Here is a 15,435-nt window from a genome sequence, read left to right on the forward strand (position 1 = left end):
TATCTTCTTCTCTCCTCCTCCGCTCCATCTTCACGCAGCATTCTGCCAGCTCTGTGGTCCCAGCTGTGTGTTCTTTCTCTTATAAACTTTCTGTAATATTTCCAAACAGAGCTGAGGAGATGAACGAGCTTAGATAACCAGCTAAGTGGTTGCGGATAAAGACCCATAGTCCATGCCAGGTCCTCGTAAAGTCCTCCATTCTAAGCCATGTCAGGCCCAGGACGAGCCCTCTACTCCACTCCTGCACCTAGAAGAGTCCTTCATCACACAAGTGGCACTTGAGTTGTCTTCAGTCTCACGCAGGGCCCTCAATGAGTCGCCCATCCAACTCCCTACCTTCATGGAGCCCTCCATTTCAAGCCAGGTCCCCTGAGAGGTCTCCATCACATGCCTTAAAAAAAGCAGTTGGTCCCAACTGTGGCCTTGAGAGAGCCCTGGATGAGCCTTCAACCCTACACCCGGCAAGAGCCCCCCATATTATGCCTGACACTCAGAGGGCCCTTCCTCCCATGCCTGACCCCCGTAGACCCATCCACCCCACTTGTGGACCTTTAACAGTCATCAATATCATGATGGGGCCTCAGAGAGCCACCCATTCCATAAATGGACCTCTGCACGGCCTCCGCCACGTGCTGTGCTCTCTGAGAACTCTGCATTAAACATTTGGCCTTCTGAGAGCAGGCAGCTCTGCGTTTTGATACTGGCATCCAGTAGGTGGCCCTACGGCGTTGTTTTTTTTTATAATTTAAAAAAAATGTTGTTTCTTAAACATTTACCATAAAATTTGTCATGGCCACATTGGCAGAATTATACATTTGTATCATATAAACGTACCACAAATAGACCCAACAGAAGTCTGTAAGGCAAGGCAAGGTGCAGGAGTGAGACTCCCTGCGAGGCTGTAAGGCAAGTCATGATGCAGGAGAGAGATTCCCCGCAAGCCTGTAAGGCAAGTCACGGTGTAGGAGTGAGACTCCTGTGAGCCTGAAAAGCAAGTCACGGTACAGGAGTGAAACTCCCTGCGAGCCTGCAAGGCAAGTCAAGGTGCATGAGTGATGCTCCCTGTGAGCCTGTAAGGCAAGTCACGTGCACGAGTGGGACTCCTTGTGAGCCTGTAAGGCGAATCATGGTACAGGAGCGAGACCCTATTTGAGCCTGTAAGGCAAGGCTAAGAGCAGGAGTGAAACTCAATGTGAGCCTGTTATGCAGCCACTGTGCAGAAGTGAGACTCCATGCGAGTCTGTAAGGCAGGTCACGGTGCAGGAGTGAGACCTCCCCCCCCCCCCCCCCCCCCCCAGAAGCCTGTAAGGCAAGGCAAGGTGCAGAAGTGAGACTCCACGCGATCCTATTAGGCAACTCACGGTACTGGAGTGAGACCCCATGCAAGCCTATTAGGTAAGTCACAGTACAGGAGTGAGACTCCCACCGAGCCTGTAAGGCAAGTCAGGTTGCAGGAGTGAGAATCCATTTCAGGATGTAAGCACAGTGAGCTCCACTGAAATCTGTATTGGCGATGAGAGGAGCAAGAACTGAGTTGAGATACTACCTCATCTGTACAATACATTCATTCAGGAATATTCGTTTCATTTGAAAAGTTCAGGTTGTTCTGCTGAGATTTGGGGGACATCTCTTAATTTCAATGCTTCTGGGATAGGGATGTTTCCTGTGTGGTGTAGTCATGCCCCCTGCCTTTCATGCCTGACTCCAAGTATCTGGTACTCTGGGTTTTAGATTTTGGTCCCAGCCGTAGACTAATCTAGCATGTGTGTGAATGCCTAGACCCGCCCTAGCCTAATGACTGACCCTGGGCCTGCCCTGGACCTAGAAGCACACGCCGAGTGAACCCTTTTTAGTGACAGGAGGACGACTGTCCCTTTCACGGGTTCACACGTGTAGTGCAACTGTGGTAGCAGACCTTGTTTTGCAGAGATTATAGTCTGACAAGGCCTTTTTATTGCCTGTGTAATGTAAACGAAAGCCAGACAGTGAACCCGAAATCCTAGCACCAAGATCCTGTGCACCTGGATGTGTGTGAGTTTGTTAGTGAAGTTTGGCAGGCATTTTATGAATGCCTAAGTGACCCAGCTTGACATAGGCCTCCGGGTTCAACTTCTGGAAGTCACTGGTCTATTCATGTGCACAAGATGGAAATGAGGTTGCTTGCCAGACAGTGTAAATCTATAGCTGACATTCTTTAGACCTGAAGGGAGGGAACCCAGCCAATAACATTTGGAAAGAGTAGACGTTTCCCCTTAGGAATTCAATCAGGTCCTTTATGATTAGGGCTCTCATTTTTATTGTTTTCATTCTTTTAACATTTCCGTCTGAATTTATCCATATTTATTTTGTGAATAAATAGTTGTAAAATGGTACATTTCACATTTATTTAACTGTTAGATGCACACTCATACATGGAAGCCTGTCGTGTTTTAGCAAATTAGGCAGCCATATATAACAAAATACTACACCCGCAGCTACATTATAGTCTTATACTACAAATATATGTTAACATATTCTTGTATTTAAGGAAAGCTCTTCCTGTTTTTTAACTCCTCATGCTGTCTATCTGCTCAGCTTTTGCCTGCATTTCATGAAAGACAGCATGGAGGGTCTCTTACAAGAAGCACAATTATCTGTATTTTTCTGCTTTGAAAAATAAATACAGATAGAAAACATATTGTTTTCTGTCTCTATCCATGAAAAAAATCAGTAACAATGGAAAACTGGGTGCTTTATTTATGATAAGGGCTGCTGATTGGCGTTCCTTGCACTGCCATTTGGTTGATGGCAGAGGTGAGAGATGGGATGGCAGCATCTGTTGTCAGGGCGGGTAGGGTCATTTAGATTGAAAGCAGCCATTTGACTCTTTTCCTCATCACTATCAAGTGTGACTGTTGATAGTCATGTGCAGATTGCTTTAACCTCTTTGTGTCTCTGTTGTGGGTGCTCCAGCCTGGGAACAACTGTGCTGTGAAGAGCGTCATTCAAGTCAAAGGCTTAGGTTGAGGCTGGGAGTCAGCCTGAGAATGACACTTTGAAGGAGAAGTGATCCAAACTGGTTCTGTAAAGACAGGCAGGAATCCACCTCTCCTGTCTGCCAACTCTTTAGAAAAGAAACAAGCATTTACAATGCAACGGTCTCGCCTTTGAAAAAGTTAGAGCTATTGGCATTGTAAATGACAACATTTTTATTTATGTGTTGGTTTTGAAAACAGATAAATAAATGGCACTGTCATTTACAATGCCAATAGCTTAATTTCTCGCTAATTCCACACACAAACACAGGCCCACACAGAGTCCCTCACACATACATACCTACAGAGCCACATGCAGAGCCACACACACACATACACAGAGCCACATACACAGACAGACACACAGCTACAGACACACACACAGTCACACACACACACTTCATCCACCCACTAAGTCCATCCACCTAGCCACCACTCAACTCCATTCATCCACTGACTCCATCCACCTAACCACACCTTGCCAGGGGAAACCTAAACATGCATGTCTGCCCTCCTAAACCCCCTCCGGCTTCTGTTGGTGTACTCGTATTTAGGGAAAAAACAATTAAAGGTGATGAGCACATTTCTTGCTTGGAAATTAAAGTGGAAACTTTTTTATTTGTAGGATAAGGGAATCTATATTTTAGCAAGCGGAAAGCAACTGGCATTCTTCGTGGGCCTCACGTAAGGGAAAATAGTAAGGAAAACCCTTAACCTCATACACTGAAATTGAAATACCACTTGGAATATTCACGAGCAGCTCACCCTGAAATAATACCACAACGCACCTGAAGTTTATCTGCAAAGACAAAATAATGATGACTCCACAAATTTTTTTCCCACCAGTTATCCCTTATAAAAAGCGCTTTCAATTTGCAGAAATATCGCAGAATCTACATATTTGTTTTATGATGGAGACAAAAGTGAAGCCTGCGTAAAACACCACAATATACAGGCATAACATGCTGCTCCCGGTTCTCTGCAGCCCGCCTCTGTCAGAGACGAGCGAGTGCATTTGAAAGCAAAGCCCGCCGCTGCACGGGAATGTAGCCCTCAGCACAAAGCATTGCTGCAACACGGAATGGGAGCAGTAATCGCATGAACCAGCAGAACAAAAAAAATGCCATTGCTAACCCCTCTTTAGCGAGTGGAAAAAGTTCCTGCAGCTCAGTCCTTTCACTGTATGCAGAAAAACCCTCCCTCCTCCACCCATTGTGCCTTTATCCTGAGAGCACTTGATTCTAGTTTCTTTACAATGGAGCACTACAAATCCAGTGACGCTTAGGGCAGAGGTTTGCATGCAGGTGGTGGGGTCGTTCAAAGCCGTAGGCCAGAGGTTGGGGCAGGAGTTTTTTTTTTCTCCTAATCTGTTCCATTGGGTTAGTTACATTTGAAATAAACGCGCTGGTTTGCCCCCGGTGTGCAAGTAGGCCCGTTGCGGCCCTGAAAGTCTGCACTGTAACCCAGAGGTTGTCCCGAGACTTTTACAGTAATTTAGAATAAAATAAGGAAACACCTCGAGCAGTTGCTCCCAATCGACATGTTCATGTTGTTGATGAGCGCTTTTTTAGCCAACAGAGATTGGAGCACACAGACTTCTCTAGACGCAGCGATAGTATCCCAGTTCAGAATGAAATCACCCTTCACAAACATCCTCTGGAAACAGCATTCTAGAGTGAGAACAATCTCCCTCTCTCCGGCAACAGGCACAAACTCTCAGATGTATATGGACATCGGCCAGCGCCCTCAGTGCGCAGCCCACTCCTGCAAAAGCCACGAACAAATGATTAAAACATGCCACCCCCCCCCCCCCAAAAAAAACACCCGCCCACCGCCACATGACGTTCGCAAAGGGGCGGAGCGAGAAAAAATCACTGGAACGCCCACGAATCTGCTCAAATAATTATTGACAGATCTCTCTTCCAATGGCTAGCCTCCATTTATGGAGCTAGCCAATGGAAGAGAGAGGCGGATGAAAGCCCCTTACTGAAAAACATAAAATTTCGCCTGCGCGACACTGCTTGCGCAATGAACGCCAGGCGAAACCTAAAAAGCTGCATACCCACTTGTCCCAGTTTCATGCTCTCTCTGATCAAGGAGGAGGTGCGCCACAGAGTACCCAGAGGACACTGCACAGAGGCTGGTTTGTGCCGGATTGCCAGTTCCCAGAGATGAGGGAACATCATCGAGAGTCCAACATAGGGAAAGAATTGACTGACTTGCCCTTGGAACCCAGAGAGTCCTACCTGAGAATGAGGAAAGGAATGAGCCAATCCTGGAAGAGCAGGTGGAAGTTGGAAAGGGCTAGAACAGTGAACCATGGTGCAAGAGTCTGACCACCAGAGGCTCATAGACAGCGTGACTGCCGTGATTAAAGATGCAGATCAGTCCAAGAGATCATCGAAGGAAGAGCAGCTCTTCTGAAGTGTGCCCGGGCGGCCTCTTGTGTTATCCACATCGTCACGGCACTTTGATTGACATTTGACTCTTGGCCACTGCTATGTGCTGGAACCTCGGATAGCATGACCACTGCACTGTCAACTCTGTGTAGCCAAAAAAGTGAAGACTCCAATGCCTGTGGTGCTCGCAGCAGAGTACCTCCCAGTGAGTGGCTAGCCAGCACTGAAATATAAGGGTGCAGAGTGGACTGCGCTGCTCTGAAGAATGAGGCTGTTGCACTCAGGATCCCAGTGCTAGACCGGACGGCAGCCATTGAGCCCCAAACAGCTCCTAGAAGTACTTGATCGCTGCATCAGGAGAGGAGGACTTCTGAACAGCCATAACCCAGGGAGGACCCGGTGAAACAGACATCAGACTCACCAGAGGATTCTGGCCTGCTGAACCCAGGAGGCCAATTTGTGCTGAGAGACCACCGGAGTCCAGCGAGGGACACTGCAAGAAGCTGCCTCTCCTGCCACTGCCCTTTGAAGACCTAATTTGCGGCCTAGAGGAGCCCCACTTGTGCTAGGACGCTAAGTACCATGGACAATATACGTGTGCTTGGTCCGGAATGCTCCGGGGATCCTGCTGCCCAAGGCAAGCCAATAGTGGTTCTACATCGCCAGAAGAGGAAATGGGGAGAGACTATATGGGCTACTTAGCCTCAAGAAGTGACTATTTACTAAGAGAGGGTAAGAAGTTGAAGCGCTGAATCTAATCTAGAGCCTACGCCACCAGAACGCCAAGTCCATAGAGTAGAGAGAGGAAGGGCACAGCTCCTCGCAGGGTTCCCAACTTAAAGCACATGGGACTTGCACCCGAGCACTGAGTATTTAACGCATTGTTGTAGTATGCAGTATTGTACCATGTGGCAAAATAAAATACTTGTTTTTTTCCAAAAGAGAATCACTGGGCTGGACAATTATATCAAAAGACTGCTGAGTGTGGTCTTGAGTGCTGAGCCAATGTACGAAGTAAGTAATAAATATATTGTTTTTTGCCTAATTAATACCATTACAAAATACTACAAAAATAGAAAAATATGTCTAAAGACCACTACAATCAAATCCTTTACCAAATAGGTAACTGAAAATAAACTAAATGTGAAAAACAGGTTAAAATCTAGACAGATTATTAGGATATTTGCAAACGTTTTTTAACTGAAGAACTGCTCATCTGCTCACCATCGCTACCACTGAGAGTCGAGCGCTATATGGCTGCACTTGGCCTAGAATGCAGAGCCACAGTAGGACAAACTCCAGAACAGCAGAAGCAACTAACTTCAGCCCCAAAGGCTGTGGCCCAGTACCCCCTGCCTGCTCCGAGGCCACCCGAACGGGGTTTAAAAAATGCCATACCTTCACCAGTGGGTAGTCATAAATTCTGTGTAAACGAGTATTTTTTGTTTTATTCGCAGAGTGAGGAGGGTTTTAATTACCATCAGGATGATTGTAAGCCAACCATGGAAATTAAAAACGTCAATTAGGGTCTGACAATCTGAACAAAATGATATTTCTTAAATCAAATTGTTCACATTGATCTATTTTCGGTGTCTACTTTCAGCTGCACCGTATTGGCCAGCATCTGCTGCCTCTTCAGAGATGTGAATGTACATGATGCTCAATCCCAGTTGCTGGGAGGTGGGAGGCACTACCAGTTGACTGGTCCTATAAGAGTTTCCTCTGATGCTATTCTTTCTCCTGGTTAAAAAGTTGGTTTCCACAGTCATACTTAAACTCTTCCAAGTGAACTAAGTTACTGATGAGGAGTTGGTCAATTAGTTTTCTTGTTTAAATGTAAGATACCTCAGCAGGTTGATACTCCTACTGCAGACATCCTTGTACTTTGAAGGTAACAGGTCTCTCTTATGTTTCTGAAGGAAGAAAACAAGTTACTTACCTGTAACTACAGTTATCCAGTATTGGTATCTTTCATAGATTCACATGCCTGAATCATTCCCCGTCGTCGAGGCGGGAGTCCCACGGTAAATTATATATATATAGCAGTGCCTAAAAACCATTAGTAGTAGGCTAGAAAAGGATATAGGCCCAACTAGGCCCAAAACTTAGCAGCCTATCTACCTCATTATGTAAAAAGAACTGAAAATGTAGCCTCAGCCAATCAGCTAACCTCACCCTCTAGAACCTTCCCAGCCCAGGCAGTTCTCCTCAGATTTTCCCAGCACAAGTGAGAAGTAGTATCCTATATAAGAACTGCCCAGTCGGGGAGGAGGGTGGGTGCATGTGAATCTATGAAAGATACCAATACTGGATAACTGTAGTTACAGGTAAGTAACTTGTTTTCTTATCCAGTATTGGGGTATCTTTCATAGATTCACATGCCTGAATCAGAATAGCAAGCAGTAACAACCATAACTGTCGGTAGAGGAAGGTGGGAGACAATCCAAACCATATATCCCCACACAACCTGGAAGGTACTAGAGCAATAACATATCTCAATACATATGCAAAATCATGACAATACCTTCATACAATATGTATCTATATATAGAACGTTAAAACAGTATATTATTAAACATTTAGCAATAGAGAAAAATAAAACCATAACAGTCTGACCTCAGTGAAGAAGATGCTGCAACACTGCTTCTCCCACTGACGTATCTCCATGTAGTACCGGCTGCAGGCAATAGTGCTTCGTAAAAGTATGCACACTTTTCCATGTAGCAGCACGGCAGATGTTTTCCAGGGACACCCCTGCAAATAGGGCTGTAGACGCTGACATCATCCTGGTGGAATGCGCCTTAACCGTTCTTGTCAGGGGCTTGTTCGCTTTCTCATGACAGAAGACGATGACAGAGGAAAGCCATCTGGCTATAGTTGCCTTCGTCACTGCCTGACCACGTGTAGCCTGTCCATAAGCCACAAACAGTTGGGTAGATTTGCGTAAATCTTTTGTCTTTTGCAAATAGAATTTGAGGCATCTTTGGACATCCAAGGAATGCAGCATCCTTTCAGCTGGAGTCTTGGGGTCTGGAAAGAAAGTTTTTAGTTTCACCGGTTGGTTGATGTGAAACTGAGTCGGAACTTTGGGAATAAATTTAGGATGAGTTCTAAGTGTCACATAATCTTTTGAAAAATGTAGGAAAGGTTCTGATATAGTGAACGCCTGTATCTCACTTACTCTCCGGGTTGAAGTGAGAGCTAACAGAATAGCCACTTTCCAAGTCAAGAATTTAAGTTCCGATTTATGAATTGGTTCAAAAGGTCTTTTCAGCAATTGAGATAACACAATATTGAGATCCCACTCAGGAGGAGGAGGCCGCACTGGAGGGAAAACTCGAAACAATCCTTTAAGGAACTGTTTAATCAAGGAAGAAGAGCACAAGGATGGTTTGTTGTAACTCTTCCTGAATCTGGATATGGCAGCAAGGTGAACTTTGATAGAAGAAAAAGCGAGACCTGATCTGGCTAGAGACAGCAGATAAGGCAGAATTTTCTCTGGAGGAGCCTGTAGTGGATGGACGTCATGCTCTCCGCACCATAAACAGAATCTCTTCCATTTGAAGCGATAGGTTCTGATGGTAGACTGTGCACGAGCCTGAGATAGAACAGCTCTACAGTCTGGAGAAATCTCCAGGTCCTTAAACTCTAAGAAATCAGGAGCCAGGCGTGCAAGTGTAGCGACTGAGGATCTGGATGAAGTATTTGTCCTTCCTCTCTTGTTAGCATTGCAAACGTCGGTTTGAGGCGCAGTGGAGGTTGATGGGAGAGCATCAGAAGCTCCTGGAACCAATACTGCCTCGGCCAGCGAGGAGCAATTAGGATTAGAGAGCAACGCTCTCTCTTCATTTTCTGTAGAACTTTTGGGATGAGAGGAATCGGTGGGAAGGCATATGCAAAGATTCCGGTCCACCTCATCAACAGGGCATTTCCCCTCGATCCTTGCTGGTGGAACCTGCTGGCAAAGTAAATGCATTTGCTGTTCTGTTGCGTGGCAAACAGGTCCAACGTTGGTGTGCCCCAGAGCTGGAAAATTGTTTCCACTTGGCGTTGTTCGAGTTCCCACTCGTGACATCCTGTGAACGATCTGCTGAGATCGTCGGCCAGAGAATTCTGAATTCCCTGAACATGTTCCGCTCTGAGGGAAATCTTGTGGTGGAGTAACCATTCCCACATTTCCTGCGCTTGAAGAGACAGGGCCAGAGATTTTGTGCCCCCTTGCTTGTTTACGTAAAACATGCTGGTGGTGTTGTCCGTGCGCACCAGTACTGCAGAGCCTGCAATTCTTGGCAGGAAGGCTCGCAAGGACAGGAAAATTGCCCTCAACTCGAGGCAGTTGATGTGTTTGTGCTTGTACTGATGGGACCACCGTCCCTGCACTTGAAGGTCCTGGAGATGACCTCCCCAACCTTCCATGGAGGCATCTGTCGTTAGAGTAAATTCCGGTAGGGTCTGAAGAAAAGTGAGACCCGGAGACAAATTGTTCTTTGTCGCCCACCATAGAAGAGCCTGTTTCATCTTGGGCGTGACCTTGATACGGTCCTCGAAAGATCCATCTACCTGCCGCCACTGTCGATGCAATTCCTCCTGGAGAGGCCTCATTCTGAGTCGAGCCAGTGGAACTAGATGGAGTGCGGAGGAACACATCCCTAGCAGGGAAACAAACTGTCGGACCGAAAGAGACTTTTTTGACCGTATTTGACTTGCCAGCTTTGTGATTTTGTCTCGACGAATTTGGGTTAAGAAGGCCTTGCACTGAGAAGTGTCTAGTATTGCTCCCAGGAACGTCAGAATTTGTTTGGGTTGAAGTTGAGATTTTTTGACGTTGAGGGTTAAACCCAGATTCGAGAACATTGACAGAGCACTCTTGACCGATTGTCTTGTTGAAGTCCTTGTCGGGCTCTTTATTAACCAATCGTCGAGGTACGGGAACACTTGGATTCCCTGTGACCTCAACGCAGCTGCAACTGGGACTAGAGACTTCAGGCCGAAAGGGAGCACCTTGAATTGAAAATGGACACCAGCCACTGTGAATCTCAGATACTTGCGGTGCTTTGGATGAATTGGAATGTGAAAGTAGGCGTCTTCCATATCCAGGGAAGCCATGAAATCTCCCTCCATGAGGCAATTGAGGACATCCGTGAGTGTCACCATGCGGAAACTCTGCTTTTTCAGATATTTGTTTAAGTTTCGTAGATCCAAAATTGGACGCCACTCTCCTGAAACCTTTTCCACAAGGAAGAAGCGAGAATAAAACCCCTGATTTTTCTGGGATGTTGGGACTTTCTCTATCGCATTTTTGTGCAGCATTTTCATGGCTTCCATGTATAACAAATGAAGACGAGGAGGGGAGGGACCCCTGGGCGGTAATGTTGGGGGTTTCTGCAAGAACTCCAGAGTGTGTCCGTGTTTGACTATGTCCAGAACCCACTGATCTGAAGTTATCTTCCGCCACTGTTGATAAAAGGCGGAGATCTTGGCGCCCACGGGGAGGGAAGGAAGGGAGGATGGTGTCCGGCAAAACTCACTGGCGTTTATTTGAATCACGTCCCTGGTAGTTAGAACGTCGTTTCCCTCCTTGACGAGAGAAACCCGCTGACGATGACTGCCGATAGGACTGCTGGTAGTACGGCTTATTTTGAGGTTGATACTGGCGGTTTTGTTGATTTTGATAATGTCCTCTTGATGAAAAACCACGGCCTCTTGCTCCTCTGAAAAAACCTCGCTTATACTGTAGTGCACCAAGCGATTTGGCCGTATCAGTATCCGTTTTTATCGCAAGCAATGCGTCATCTATGTGCTTGCCAAACAATAACTCGCCATTATAGGCCATATCAAGGATTTTGGTCTGGACCTCAGGTCTGAAGGAAGTCGCCTTGAGCCATCCTTGCCGTCTGAGAACTGCCGCTCCGGCCAATTGTCTAAAGGCTGTATTAGATACATCGAGGGCGCAATCGATAATCTCAGAAGCTGCCCGCTCGCCTTCCAAGACAACCTTCCTGACCTCTTCAACACGGTCATCGGGAACCAAATTGATGAACTCTGACAGATCTGACCACATTTGTCTGTCGTACCGTGCTAAAATTGCCAAAGAGTTAGCAATCTTGACAGTAGCAGCGGCACTAGCTGAGAATTTCTTCCCAATTGCATCCAATCTCCTGCCCTCTTTGTCTGGAGGCGTAGAAAGTGGTGCAACCGGATTCTTGGATCGCTGTTGAGCCGCTTGTGTAATCACTGAGTCAGGACGCGGATGACCAATCAAACATGAAGGAGTATCCGGTGGTGCTCGGTACTTCTTGTCGACTCTTGGAAGAACCGCCGGAATGGAAGCTGGCGTCTTCATAATATCAATCCCTTCTTTCCAGATATAGTCGATGATAGGGATAGATCTGGACACCCTTCTATACCCTTCCTTAAAATCATGAAGAAAGCAGTCGGTTTGTTCAACCGAAACTGTGATTGCGAATCGAGCAGCCGCCCGGTGCATGATGTTGTGAAAACCTCCTATGTCTTCTGGCGGAGAATCTGAAGGTTGTGGCAGATTAGGAGAGGGCATAGGAATGATGTAATCATTCCATGGTTCCGTAGGCGTGGAATCCGGAAGTTCCCCATCCTCTCTTTCATCCTCATCTGGAGAGGAGATGTCAACATCCTGACCTCCAGTTTCGGGGTCAACATCCTGCCTTGGAGAGTGTGAAGGATGTGGCGGTGGAGTTACTGGCATGTCCTCTGGCACAGGATTAGGAGTAGGCAGAGTTGGTGGAAACCTCTGACGATAATCGGCCAGCATGGCCTGTAAATCCTTCACCAGAACAGACGGAAGATGAGTCGTGTCTTCTGTGTGTTGTTGCTCCTGATGATAAGGAGTAGCTAAATTTTCCTGATAGTAATGAACCTCATCATCATCCTCATCCTCTTGATATTTTATGTGCAACTGGGAAGGGTGATGGGCCACTCCAAAAGGATCATCATCATCATCATCCTCTTCATTATCCGAATCTGCCTCCACGTAGTTTTCCAAGATATGCGAAGGCAAGAGGGGAGACAAATGAGAGTAACTCTGTCTCTGAAATGACTTCATCTGAAAATGGGTATACTGCACCCTAACCGGAGATGTAGGCAATAAATGCGTGGATGGCACATTCAAAGATGCCAGCGCTGCTGCCGATGGCAAAAGTGAGACAGAAGTGTTAGTTGCCGATAGTGTCGTCGACGGTATCGTCATAGGCATTGGAACCATGGATGAAGACTTCTTGGAAGGCGTCCTAGTAGACGGATCCGTCGGCGGACTCCTCGTCGTCGAACTAGTCGTCGACGGAGCTGAAATCTTCGTGGACGTGTTTGTCGTCGACGGGCCTGTCGTCGACGGAGTCTTCGTCGACGAGCCTGTCGTCGACGGGCCCTTCGTCGACGGGTCCTTCGTCGACGGGCCCTCCGTCGACGGGATCTTCGTCGACGGGATCTTCGTCGACGGGATCTTCGTCGACGGGATCTTCGTCGACGGGGTCTTCGTCGACGGGATAGTGGAAGTCTTCGTCGACGGGAGAGTCGTCGACGAGAGCGTCGACGGAAGCGATGATGAACGCTTCGAAGATGGTGATTTGGTCGTCGACGGCAGACTCGTCGACGACGCGCTTTTCTTTGACGATCTTGTCTCAGAAGAAGAAGCCATGACGGACATCACAGGAGAAGTAATTGCTGAGGTGGTAACAGTACTTGAAGAAGTAGAAGACGTAGAATAGGTGGTAACAGTGAGAGAAGACACTAAGGTGACAGCTTTAGTGCGGACTGTACTCACAGTTGAAGACTCTGTTGACGCAGCACTCCTTGTGGATCCAGAGGGTTTATGAGAGAACTTAGCTTTTTTCAATCTCTCAGGGGAACACCTCTCTTTGGAACTGGCTCTCTTACTTGAAGTAGAGGCTCTGTCCTCGTCATCTTTGACAGACGACTTCAGCCACAAAAGAACTCTCGCCTCTCTATCCCTTTTGGTCTTAGGAGGGAAGGTTCGACATATCCTGCAATCCTTCACAACATGTGAAGGATGCAAACAATAAATACAGTCCGAGTGCTCGTCGTCCACGTGAACTCTCTTCTTGAAACATGAAGCACAGGCCTTGAATAAAGCCTTCTTTTCAGACATTTTGAAAGAAATTGAAGAAAAAACCGAGTAGGCACTAGGGAGACTCCCTTACACACGAAGTGCGGTGAAAATCTGAGGAGAACTGCCTGGGCTGGGAAGGTTCTAGAGGGTGAGGTTAGCTGATTGGCTGAGGCTACATTTTCAGTTCTTTTTACATAATGAGGTAGATAGGCTGCTAAGTTTTGGGCCTAGTTGGGCCTATATCCTTTTCTAGCCTACTACTAATGGTTTTTAGGCACTGCTATATATATATAATTTACCGTGGGACTCCCGCCTCGACGACGGGGAATGATTCAGGCATGTGAATCTATGAAAGATACCCCAATACTGGATAAATGTGCACTTCTGCTGCCTGTGCTATACCTTTTCTGACTGTTAAGCTGGCATTGATGGTACCAGAGGTGTACGTGGCTGGCCCGTTTCCCAAGTCCAAGCGTGCCGTGCTGATCCAGTCCAGGTTTGTTTTCCTTTCAATCCTAGGACTTGCAGTCTTGTTTTATAATGGAAGGCATACGACTTCAAGGCCCAGAATTCATAGAAAACAACCTGGAACTTGGTGGGGATGGGTGTACCTGTTATGCCATATGTGAGGGACGCTTGCAGTGCTATTCTACTTGAGGCATGTGTGTTCTGCTTCCACCAGTGTTGAGCGTTTCGGATGTGATGGCATCTCGACTGCTGCTGCCATTGTTAAACCAATACGAAGTGTAAGGTGAGCTTGAGCTGCCCCCGCCAGTGCTGAATTTGTTAGGGTGGCCAGTTGACTCAGTGTCATCATGAATGTTTTTTCCACTTCTGAACATTTAACCTACAAATCAGTGCCAACAACTGTGTTAGTGTAACATGGTAAATGGAAGCAACATAGGACTACACTAACCAGACCATGCTATGGTGTCACATGAAAGCCAAGTACTGCATACAATGTCCTGATAGAACGGAGTGAGGTGGCCATCCTGCATCCCATCTGAGTGTGACTGACTTGCACTGCGCTCCGCCTACGCTTCATCTGTTTATGTGTGAGCGGAGGGTGCACTGCAGCTGCCCATAATGTGTCTCTTTGATACCACAACTTCCACATGTGCTGTACCTGACCACTAACTGAGAATGACATTTGTAGAACTTATGCTTCTTGTGCCAGATGCTGGGAGTTGGTTACTGAGACGTCAACACCGGGGCATGGAGTCAATAGCTGCTCCTCCACTATGGTGGAGGAGCGTCGCCCCCCACCCCCTGGCCTGTGGAGTGCGAGCTGAGGGAAATCGGAAAAATAAAATGCTAATAAAATGGTTTTATTATCATGTAACTTTTACCGTTCCCCTCTAGAGCCAGCCAAGTCTGGGCAGAGCGGGGTTTGGCTCTCATCACAGTCATCAGGGGAGGAGGAGTACATACTGTAAGTGGGCATTACAGTTTGGCCGGGCGTTTTAGGCTGGCTAAACCGTCATGCACACCTAGACAGCTGGGTTGGAGAAACAGCACAGACTCCCAGGCACTGTCTGAGTGAAAACCAAGCCACTCAGACCAATCCTGGAGCTGCTCTCATGCTATTGAAAACAGCGATGGGAGTGTGTGGGGAGCATGTGCTGGTGTCCCAGGGCCTGCTGGGACACTGTCAAGAGAGAAGAGGAGCACCCAGGTGGCCGGCAGCGTCGGAACAGGTACATTTAAAAAAACATATGTAATTATTTTCCTGATCCCCCATCCCCCATCCCGTATCCCCTCCTCTCCTCCCACTTGAGTTTTGAGGCAGCCACCTCTGCATGGAGTCCAGAACTCGCAAGTTACCCAATTCCATGCGTGATTACCTCATCTAGTCCAGTTTTTTTTCTTTGCATGTTGGGATTTTGTAGCCCAGTTTAACCAATTGCAAACTCGGAAT

General features: G+C 47.1%; 1 protein-coding gene and 1 long non-coding RNA gene across 2 annotated transcripts in view; one reads left to right on the forward strand and one right to left on the reverse strand.

The window, feature by feature from the left end:
• Window positions 1–15,435, reverse strand: part of ADAMTS7 (ADAM metallopeptidase with thrombospondin type 1 motif 7) — a 594,575-nt gene that overhangs the window by 286,990 nt on the left and 292,150 nt on the right. The window lies entirely within an intron of this gene.
• LOC147733341 (uncharacterized) lies at window positions 82–2,585 on the forward strand. The gene is made up of 3 exons (XR_015308722.1): window positions 82–1,009; window positions 1,054–1,180; window positions 1,221–2,585. It is a non-coding gene; the product is annotated as an uncharacterized LOC147733341 (long non-coding RNA).

The sequence above is a fragment of the Lissotriton vulgaris genome, chromosome 2_1 (genome assembly GCF_964263255.1).
Source record: "Lissotriton vulgaris chromosome 2_1, aLisVul1.2, whole genome shotgun sequence".
In the NCBI taxonomy this organism is placed as follows: Eukaryota; Metazoa; Chordata; class Amphibia; order Caudata; family Salamandridae; genus Lissotriton; species Lissotriton vulgaris.